Source organism: Triticum dicoccoides, chromosome 7A (assembly GCF_002162155.2).
Source record: "Triticum dicoccoides isolate Atlit2015 ecotype Zavitan chromosome 7A, WEW_v2.0, whole genome shotgun sequence".
Classification (NCBI taxonomy): domain Eukaryota; kingdom Viridiplantae; phylum Streptophyta; class Magnoliopsida; order Poales; family Poaceae; genus Triticum; species Triticum dicoccoides.
Window position 1 is genome coordinate 611065729 of NC_041392.1, and position 447 is coordinate 611066175.

Sequence of the window (447 nt, forward strand, 5' to 3'; positions counted from 1 at the left end):
TATTATTGTGTTGAAAATTATTTGGCCCCCGTAGCGTTCAGATCACTAGGGAGTACTAAGCATTTGGCTCAGCCAAGATGCATCCGAGCCCAACGGCCGACGAACTGATCGGTGAACTTCTGCTGATGTGCCGAAGGAGCAAGATTGCTGGAAGATTCAATGATGTTCTTCATAGTCTTGCACAATACTTTTGATTGCCACGTAATTTTTGAAGTTTAATATCTGTGTCAGCCATGTATTGTGTCAACTCTTGACAGCCTGAGTATCCCTGATTTTTTGTGCTATGTACAGCAGTAATAAAATGCAGCTTTATATCATCATTCGTTCATGTTTTTTTTTGCTATGCTTTTTTTAGTAGTATTGGACAGTCAGAGACGTTCTGATTCAGAAAAGAAGTGACAATGTGTTCTGATTCTTTTGGCTCACTTAACGTGCACATGTTGCTTT